This window comes from Silene latifolia, chromosome Y (genome assembly GCF_048544455.1).
Source record: "Silene latifolia isolate original U9 population chromosome Y, ASM4854445v1, whole genome shotgun sequence".
In the NCBI taxonomy this organism is placed as follows: Eukaryota; Viridiplantae; Streptophyta; class Magnoliopsida; order Caryophyllales; family Caryophyllaceae; genus Silene; species Silene latifolia.
In genome coordinates, this window is record NC_133538.1 from 291,537,870 (window position 1) to 291,548,359 (window position 10,490).

At 37.1% G+C, this 10,490-nt stretch overlaps 1 long non-coding RNA gene across 1 annotated transcript; it reads right to left on the reverse strand.

Annotated features, from left to right (window-relative positions):
• Positions 1-534: 534 nt before the first annotated feature.
• LOC141634457 (uncharacterized) lies at positions 535-3,196 on the reverse strand. Its single transcript, XR_012539189.1, has 4 exons — positions 2,850-3,196; positions 2,571-2,643; positions 1,849-1,918; positions 535-773 (listed from the first exon to the last, which is right to left on the reverse strand). It is a non-coding gene; the product is annotated as an uncharacterized LOC141634457 (long non-coding RNA).
• Positions 3,197-10,490: the final 7,294 nt, after the last annotated feature.

The following is a 10,490-nucleotide window of genomic DNA, read 5'->3' on the forward strand; positions in this document are numbered from 1 at the left end:
GCTATGAAGATAGATGAAGGAAAGATCATCAAGAAATCCAGCGTCCTGGTTGGATTCAGCGGAGAAACAAAGAACACCCTGGGAGAAATTAGCCTGCCAACCTATGTGGAAGGCGTGGCTTCGTATGAAAGATTCGGGGTAATGGATTGTCTATCCTCATATAATGTAATCTTGGGCAGACCATGGATCCACCACTAGTAGAATTAAGTTGATTGGCATCGGTCAAAAACGCCCATTGGCATCGGTTCTCAACCGATGCCAATCAAGGCGATGTAAATGGTCAATTTTCAAATTGGCATCGGTTTGTAACCGATGCCAATTTCACAAAAGTGGCATCGGTTCCACCTTAGCAACCGATGGCAATGTAGCTATATTAGTATCGGTTGTATCATAACAACCGATGCCACTTTTTAAATTTTTTTCTTCTTTTCTTCGTACACATTTACCTGTTGCTATAAATTATTTGTATAAAAGTTACAAAATACTAGACAACACATTCATAGTAACTGAACAATCCAAATTTAATTAGCTTCCTACAAATTTCATTTACTAATAGAAATCCAAGTCAAATACAACTATTACAAATATTGAACAAAATAACATCTAAACAATTCACTACAATACATACATCCAAACCTTTCAGTATATTGCTCTACATATAAGTTCTACTTGAACACCTAAATTGTCAATAATTCTCAACATCATATACTCTCTTTACAATAGAGTCGGAAGCTACCGAACCACGTTTATCTCTTGAAGTGTAATTGTTGAGCCTGCAATACAATGCATAAACAAGAACAATTGTAACAAACGAGATAATAATTACACAAGATTACTAGAGTAAGTAAAATAAACTAATTACACAACCATAAACAGACGCTTATAAAAGGAACATCAGCTACCACACTTGAAATTTTACTTAAGAAGAATGATATATGTATGAAAGACTCGCAACACGCTCATTGTTCAAGGCTTCGTATGAACTCATGTGCAGATGATGGTAATGATGATCAACTACAAATTAAGAAGAGAATCCACTAATACATGAACCGAAAAAAATTACTAAGGCTAAACAAATTCATGCCATACCAACTACGGTTAGTCATTATGCAAAAATGTAAAAGACTGAAATCTAGAGATATTGTTAAACTTCAGTTAGGAAAAACCTACTGGCTGATTGTCGAAAAATAATATCAGAGCCTCTTAATTGTTGAAAAATAATACAAGTAAAAAGAGTTGACAAATCACCCATTTTTCACTCACTGCCAAAGTAAAAAGTCTCATCAAACAGCATCACATTAGCTAGATTAATAACACCAAAAACAGGTAACTTTGTGTGACATTATTACCAAGTTCAAAACAAACATAAAAACACACAGATTAATTAAATTCCACACAAAAAGCAAAGAATCATATATACACAACTCAACACTGCATATGAAACACACTCTTAGGCCTTAGCCCCTGCAGAGTTGACTCAGAGAAAAAAGGGCAGCATCACTATCATTGTTGGGCTCTATTATTTTAAACTAGCAACAATAGCTACCACATTTTAAAACCCACTTGAAAGAATGATATTTGTTTGAAAGTTTCGTGTCTCAACATTCTCAACCACAGGTCCATGTTTCAAGGCTTCATATGCAATCATGTGCGGATGATGATAATGATGACCAACTACAGATTTAGAAGAGCGACCACTGATAACATGTTACAAAAAAAATACTAAGGCTAACCAAGTTGAGGCCATACATACTATGGTAAGTCAGATTTGTCCAAATGTAAAAGGCTGACGTCTAGAGATACTATTAAACTAAACTGGAGTAGGATGAAGGCGTAAGAGGATCTCACCAACATTAGGCTTCAGGGTGGCACTATCCAGGTCTGAGATAAGCTTGGTGATGGATTCCTTTGCTCCATTCTACATAAAAAAAGGATTGTCAAGCTATATAAGCGGATTAAAGGGTGATTTAACGGTTTACAGACAGTTCGATGATGAATATAGTCATATTGAAACCTAAAAACATGGCATTAAACCATTACGGCGAAGTAAAATGGTCTTTTATCATTTCTTCATATATCTCTGAAATATGAATATGCATCTAATTAAGAAAACTAGTACTTCGAGTTACATAGAGCTTTCGCATAGGTCAAGAACCTATTGAAAAGAGTATAAACTGTTTCCAGAGTATAAGGTAAGATCAAGGCTATGAATCATTAATACACTATTAAATGGTTATGATCATCAACATACAAACTCATCATTTATCCCTTGAAGAATGATGGGGCAATAGTCTAATTAACACCCAAACATCATTTGAACAATAGATTACTACAAATAAGAAAGTCATAGCAAAGTTTCACGCACCCATAATTAGTTAGCTAATTTTATTGTCCATGAGTCAAGCCTTATATCATTCATAAAGTGAGATTTAGACATACATATGAACAATGCAATAATAGCTATAAATAATGGCGAGTTCAAGTAAAGTTTGACAGCACCGCAATGAGATTAACTACACTAAAAAAATGTATGAAAAACAATTAAACAATCAAATGGGCATCAAAATCACCTTTGCTGACTGATATCAAATCTCCAAGTATGCGAATTCGAATCCTAATTGTTGATTCCATTATTTCCATCCCCTTTTAGATTAGGGTAGAAAAATAACATTTTTAATCAACAAAATAACCCTAAGAACACACTTACAAGGGATATTTCAAGACACAATCTCTGTCAGACAATTCATCGAACACCTTCCGCACACCATACAACACCTGACATTTTGCTTACAGTAGGATCATATATCCTGAAAACTAATTGAATTTTTTTTTAAAAATAAAAATAATACCTGCTCAGTTTGAAGAAGGAGCCACGCTTGTGTGGGTCAGGAGTTGTGGTCAAGTGAAGAAATGACGAGCGTGGATCTGAGTAAAGAAGGGTTTCGTGGGTTGGTCTGGAGGTGGGGTAGGGCGAGGGAAGTGAGGCGTACATAGGAGTCTAGGACAACAGTCGATATCGGGAAAGCGATATGATGAACGATGTGGTGATGGTGTTGGCCGCTGATAAGCGACATGGCAGCGGTTGCAAGGAGAATGGGTAGGTCAAGTAACACGAAAGGTTGTGGGTGTGTAATTGTGTATATAATGATGGAAAAAATGGCATCGGCTATATTATAGAACTGATGCTAGTTGTCCAAGAACAATAATGGCATCGGTCTTTTAGTTACAACCGATGTCAATTCGCTCTAAACTATAATTGTCATCGGTTCTTAGAAGAACCGATGTCATTGTACCAATGCCAATTACCTTATTTCTACTAGTGCACAACGTCAAAGAAATCCCATCAACATACCATCAATGTGTGAAAATACCAACCGAATGGGGGATAACCACCATCAGGGGAGAACAAAGGATGGCTCAGGAATGCTACACCCAGGCTTTGAAACCCTCAAAGTCAGGTAAGTCCCTTGTATAGCAATTAAAGTCACCTGTCAGGGAAGAATATATTGCACAAACACAGATGGAAACAGAAGAGGTCATTTTGGACCCAAAATTCCCTGACAGGAAGGTACTTGTAGGGTCAGATGCACCAGACTCGGTCAGACCCAATCTGGCCAGCTTTCTCAAAACTAAAATGTCCTGTTTTGCTTGGTCACATTTTGATATGACTGGTATAGATGCTGATATTATAACCCATAAGTTAAATATTGACAAATCATTTAAGCCTGTACAACAAAAGAGAAGAAAACTTGCTGTAGAGAGGCATGAAATCATCAACGAAGAAGCTGACAAGCTATTGGACATGGGAATGATCAGGGAAGTAATGTACCCTGACTGGCTTGCAAATGTAGTAGTCGTTCAAAAGAAAAATGGCAAATAGAGAGTCTATGTAGACTACACTGACCTAAAAAAGGCCTGACCCATAGATCCATCTCCCCTGCCACACATCAATGCAATGGTGGATGCCACTGCAGGTCACGAGATGTTAACATTCATGGATGCCTCCAGTGGATTCAACCAAATAAAAATGCACCCTGCAGATCAGGAAAGTACAGCTTTCATCACTTAAAGAGGAATATACTGTTATACTGCTATGCCCTTTGGATTAAAAAATGCAGGTGCAACCTATCAAAGGCTAGTCAACATGATGTTCAAAGACCAAATAGGAGATACCATGGAAGTCTACATAGATGACATGGTAGTCAAGTAAAAAAGGCAGAAGACCACGTCAAAGACCTGGAAGTAGCCTTCCAAATACTGGAGAAATTCAATATGAAACTCAATCCACAAAAACGCCATTTTGGAGTCTCAGCAGGCAAATTCTTGGGCTACATGGTGACAAAAAGAGGAATAGAAGCCAGCCCTGAACAGATCAAAGCTATCCTGGAGCTAGAACCACCAAAGACGGTCAAAGACATACAAAAGCTGACTGGTAGAATAGCGGCCCTGAACAGGTTCATTTCATGATCGTCAGAGAGGTGCAAATCATTCTATAGCCTGCTAAGGAAGAACAATGACTTTTAATGGACCCCTGATCATCAGACTGCCTTTGATGACCCGATGATATATCTATCCTCTCCTCCCTTGCTGGCAAAACCAGTCAAAGATGAATCCCTGACAGTATACCTGTCAGTCACAGAAACTACTGTCAGTGCAGTCTTGGTCAAAGAAGCAGACGGACAACAACACCCTGTCTGTTACGTAAGTAAAAGTCTACAGGATGCAGAGATCAGGTATGGCCTGCTTGAAAAATATGTTTTAGGTTTAATTATGAGTTGCACAAAATTAAGACCATACTTTGAAAGCCACCCTATAATAGTCAGAACCAATCTTCCTAGCAAGTCTGTACTAAGGAAGCCAGAATTGTCCGGACGACTGTGCAAATGGTCAGTCCAGCTAAGCACATACAACATAACATTTGAACCAAGGAAAGCAATTAAGGCACAAGCACTAGCAGACTTTGTGGCTGATTTTAGTCCAACCCTAGAACCCGACCTAATAAAAGAAGTAAATAAACTGACCAGCGACCAAACAGACCTAAAATGGACCCTATTTGTCGATGGTGCAGCCAACATGAGGGGCACAGGCCTGGGGGTAGTACTAAAATCGCCACAGGGGGATAAGATAGTACAAGCTATAAGTTGTGCATTTGAAGCTACCAACAATGAGGCAGAATAAGAAGCCCTAATAGCTGGATTAAAGGTATGTATTGACCTTGGTGTGCAAAACCTAAAGGTACGTACTGATTCCCTTCTTATTTCCAACCAAGTAAACGGAATATATACTGCAAAAGACTAAAAAATGATGCTTTATTTGGATGTTGTTCAAATTTTAAAATCAAAATTCCCCAATTTTAATATTGACCAAATTCCCAGGGACTTGAATACACAGGCCGATGCCTTAGCCGGCCTAGGATCCAACTTCAGTCCCCTTGACTTCGACAAAATACCCATCGTACATTTATTAGAACCTGCAATAAATAAACAAGATGAAAGTTTCCCAATTTACGTTACCAATTCTTGGACAAAACCCTACTACGACTGGCTACAACAGGGAATCCTTCCTGTGGACAAGGCCCTCGGGAACTGCGTCCGCGGGATCCACACTAGGCATAATCGACTCGAGGTTCCTTCGAATCGAATTAAGACAAATTAGAGTCGCCACCAAGTTTTATGGGAACTTGGAACCGTTCAAGTCAACTTTACACCTTTCATCGAAAAGCATAAAGCCAATCGACTACGAGTGATTAAAGATAAAGACTTGTACCCTATATCACTCGTTTGAATGACTCTCGTAATCCAATGGTATTTAGACGGATCCACAAACCATATATTTTGAGTAAGGGGTGAGGGTACGTGTTAGGAAGCCCATAAGGACACCTAACCCCGCCCGTCGATAACGGCCTCTACTAAGTCAAGTATCGGATTTCAAACATGGTCGTAGCTACTGTGATATATGATATGCAAACATCGTGTTAAAACCCTAACATGTGACAACAATTTCGATGTCGTTTTAGATGCAACTAAACTAACTTTGTCAAAGTTGTAATTTAGCATGTGGGTTGATTGATCTAACAACACATAAAATGAAGCAAACAAGGCTTAAGGGGAATGGGGGAGCCGTTGGGATCTATCCTATTACAACCCAGGCATTTCATGCCGACACAACAAGAAATTAAAGATACAACTCGATCTAAAATACAACGCTATACACAAAACCATACACGACACACTACACGGCCAATTCGGCCTAGGAAAACGTGCACAAGGGGGGTGGCCCACGGCTTACATGACTCACGGCCTTAGGTCACTCCTCGTAATGCGTGCTTTCACTTAATCTTATCGAATTAGACATAGGGCCACACACCAAAGCATGCATTAGCATAAATCGGGCCATGTCGCTTTAAACAACATGCGATTTACTACGCTCTTACATGAATTGGAGCACACCCATCTAACCAAACAAGACTAAGGTTTCTTAGAAATCATTTGACTCGATAACGGAAAATTAATTACAAACAAATTACAAAACACGACTCGATAAACAAAAATAATTACAAGATACGAAATAACGAGATAAAGATAAAAAAGAGCGAGAAAAGGACTACAAAAACATGGCCAAACACGACCTACATATTCTAGTCTACCCTAATCCTTAGGTTAGATTCATTAGGTTAGATAGATTTGCAAAGCGAGTTAGGAAACGAGTTAGAAAACAAGTTAGAAACGACGTTGATCGATTGAGAAGATGTCACGCGAATGTGTATTCTACACGGCCTAAAGGGTCGAATTAGGTCAAAAAATTATAAGATTAACGCTTACTCATCGAGTGTATATAGGAAGGTGCTAATCACGCACTCCTATGCTAGCGAGAAATCGAGTGAAGAGAGAGATACATTCAATTAGGTTAGAGAATTGTTGATCGATTTTAATGCTTGTGTCGAAGCCACCTAACGTGTCTAATTAGGTTATTAAATGGATCTAATGTCGTCTAAATGAGTCATATGTTAAGCATCAGAGGTCGAACTAACATGCGAAGGGTCGTCCCCTCTCTACCATGCACAAAAATGGATACGATGGATAAAGGGATCAATAGATATTTGAGTTTCACTTTGGGAGTTTGCTTTGTTCTTGTTTTTCCCCCCAATTTCTTGTGGCATATAACATTTGAGAACACTTTCTTGCCATTTCTTTTTGATTTTTGGCATTTCAACACTTGACAATTTTCAACTTTTCTTTGCATTTCTTTTGAACATTTTCAAAGTCACTCCATATGTAGTGAGGGTGGCTTATATTTGAAGCTTTAGGAGTTCTATTTTTGCTCCTCTTTTCATTTGATGCATTTTTTTTTTTGCAAACTTTCTTTCACTTTTCATTTCATTGAACTCAAATTGATTTCTTTCTGTGCCCATTCCCTTTGATGACAAAAATGTGGTAGAACATGGATGATGGATGCATGGTTTCAAGGGTCACCTTGGAATAAACGGTAGCCAATGAGTTATCACACCACAAGGTACTCTTGACTAGGCCTTAATCCATGGGTCAAAGGATACTAGCATGACACATCCTAGGGTGTTTTACAAGTATTCGAACAAGCAATGTCTTAAGAAGAAAAAGCATCTACTAGGGCCTATATACACTTGCCAAGCTTCCCAAATAGACGGTTTCACAAAATTTTTCTAACCATGCAAACTACATGCCATGATGCAACTAACATATATACATCTTAATGCATATGATTCTACCAACTAGTATGTCATATAAACTAAATACAACTCCTAACAACACATAGATACACAAACCGCATCAACAAAATACACCACATTCTCCTTGACATGTAAGCCCATCCTCCTCATATAATAAAAAAGAAATGGAAGGAAAATAGAGATTAGAACGATCATACCAAGCGGTCTTCATTTTCCCTTGCTAATGCTTCAAATGTAGTGTTGTATCTATGTGAGAAGAGAACAAAAGCACAAGTATATACAATTCTACACTACTAAATTAAAAAACATGTTTTTGGTTTTTGAAATTTTCAAATTTTTATTGGTTTTTGTTATATGAAATTAAAAGACATATTTTTGTGATTTTTCAAAAATTTTCAATTTTTATCATTTTTGGAATATAAATTCCCATCCCCCACTTTATTTTGGAAATTGTCCTCAATGTACATGTACGAGTAGGAATAAAAAGGAAATACATGTTTTTGAATTTTTTGATTTTTTGAAATAAAGTACAAATGCAATGATATGATATGAATGAATGCATACTCTTACTAAATGCAATTCTATATGACATATATAACAAATGAATGCAATCTAAACTATATTATATGATGCATGATTTCTAGTAACCTATGGTCACCTATGATCAAACCTCCCCAAACCGATTTAAACACTATTTCTAGTGTAGAAATGAATAAGTTTGGCCATTAGTGCCTATGCATGACTTCTAATCTATATGCAAATAACTACATGAATCATGTGAGATAAATACAATGCAAACTAATCTAATCATGTGAGATATATCACAATGCAAACTATACTAAATGCATATATACAAATTAATGGTTATTGAGGAACTCCATTAAACCAAAGATTATTAATTAACAATTTCATTGAAAATCATCACTAGCAATGAAATAATGCCCAAGTAAGAGACCGAACAAGCATATCAAGAGCATCATAACAAAAATCATAAGAGAAATGATGGATGGAAGGAACATGAAATGGGTAGTTGGTTGGCAATTCACTCAACTCATCCTCCAAATAGTCAAAATTACCACATTCAATGCAAGTACTCTCATTATCATCCAAGGTGGTTTTAAGGGTGTCTATTTGGGGTTCCCAAATATCCTCATCATATTCCTCATCCCAACAAGGTCCATTATCAAAGGGGTTGTCATAGCAAGGCTCACCAAGCTCAACACAATTGTCTCCCTCAAATATATCATCCTCAAAGGGTGAGTTTTCACTCAAGTTCACATCCATATCATTCTCACTTTGACCATTAACATCAAATTCCATGGAGGTTGATTTCATTGAAACACAAGAAGAGTAGGATGACGACATCCAAGCATTAGTTTCACAATCAAGAATGTACTCCTCATCATCATCACTCTCCTCATCTAGCACTCCATCTTCCCAAGGTGGGGTAATTTTTTGGACAAAGTAGGTTGGCTCAAGGTTATAGAAAGGTTTCTCATTCTCACAAATCTCATTTTCATCATAGTTTTCCTCAATGAATTTTTCAAATGTGGTTTTTATCGCTTCTATACCTTCCTTGTCACTTTCAAATATGTCATGTATAGTTTGCTTGAGACAATGAATGGTCATGAACTCAACAAATTCCCAAAATTTCTCACAACTCATCTCACATATCCTACCACCACTCAAGTGAAATGCCAAGTTGCGGGTTTCAAGGTTCATGCCATTATAAACAACACAACATGCTTCATAATTTGAAAGAGTAAAACCATGATGCCAAGCATGAGTCATATAATCTTCAAATCTTGCAACATATTTATCAAATGATTCATTTTCATATTGCCAAAAAGTGAATGTAGACATGTTGAGCATGTGAAATAGAACAAATACAATAAAACTCAAGAAAAAGAAGCACAAATAAAACTAGACAAAAGAACAATTCAAATAAACAACACCGTCCCCGGCAACGGCGCCATTTTTGATGGGTGATGTCGTCGGGTCACATCCAATCAAACACATTTATAATACTCAACATACAACTAGTTAGTGGTAGGTCAAGGTCGATCCATGGGACGGTGGTTACTCAAATTACTCAATCTAATTATGGTTGTGCTTGGGGTTGTCACAATTATAATGGGTTGATGATTCTAATCTAAAAGATGCAATAAACAAGCAACAAAAGGAAAGATGTAAACAATTGATTAAAAATGCTAGGATATCATGGGTTCATAAGGGATTCATGGGAATTGATCATACAAACATGTTCTCAAATTATAAGCAAGCAATTATTGTTGTGATGGATTGAGTTGGTTTATATCTTACAATCCTAGGTAAGTTTGGGTCCCGGAGCCGAATCGATTAGGTTGTACAACCCCTACAAGTCGACTTAGTCTTCCCTACTCAACAACATGCATGGTCTAATGAGACTCGAGTTGGTTTATGTCTTAAAAGTCTCATTGAAAAGATAAGTGATGGGTAAAAAATGCAAGGATTCATAGGCTCGCATTTCATCAAACATAACATGTGCATGAGTTGAGATCAAAACAAGCAAGCAAATAAACCATGAAATCATATTAATTTAAGCATGAATAATTCCCCATGTTGGTTTCCCCTAATTACCCATTAATCCTAGCTAAGTAACTACTCACTCATGATCAAGTTTAACATGTTAATAAGGTTGTCAATCATACTAACAAAGCCAAACATGATGAACATGTAAGAAAGATTAACAATAATTAAAACAAGGTTTAAGAGAATTATACCTATGGAGATTCCAAAATAATAA